Source organism: Canis aureus, chromosome 16, assembly GCF_053574225.1.
Source record: "Canis aureus isolate CA01 chromosome 16, VMU_Caureus_v.1.0, whole genome shotgun sequence".
Classification (NCBI taxonomy): domain Eukaryota; kingdom Metazoa; phylum Chordata; class Mammalia; order Carnivora; family Canidae; genus Canis; species Canis aureus.
Genome location: NC_135626.1, coordinates 41,956,024 through 41,956,453, shown reverse-complemented (window position 1 = coordinate 41,956,453; position 430 = coordinate 41,956,024).

Here is a 430-nt window from a genome sequence, read left to right as displayed (position 1 = left end):
CTCATGTGTCAGGTTTGTACATGCTCTAGAGACCCCAGAGGGAGGGGATGTAAGGGGAAGTGTGTTTGGTAATTTTTCCCTTTAGATTCTCTGCTTCCTACTCTTTACCCTTCCTCCTCCTACCCCTGGAGCTCACCCAGGGATATAGTGCAAAGTGTATAATTTCAAGAAAGGGATTCAGGGTTGGGAGGTATGTGTGAGTGGGGTAGGGGCGCAGAGGGATGGACACACACATGAGGCCGTTTGTTATGGGCTGTTTGGAAGAAAAAAAACAAGAGAAGACTTTTATATCCACCTGCTATTGGCCAGAGCTAGATTTAAAATACCAGGCCTTCAATTTAGTTTGCACAGAAGTGTAAGCTGCTGAAGAAGATAAAAAAGGGAGAAAGAAGAGAGACCTTGTAAGCTCTGATAGGAGTACTTTTGACTC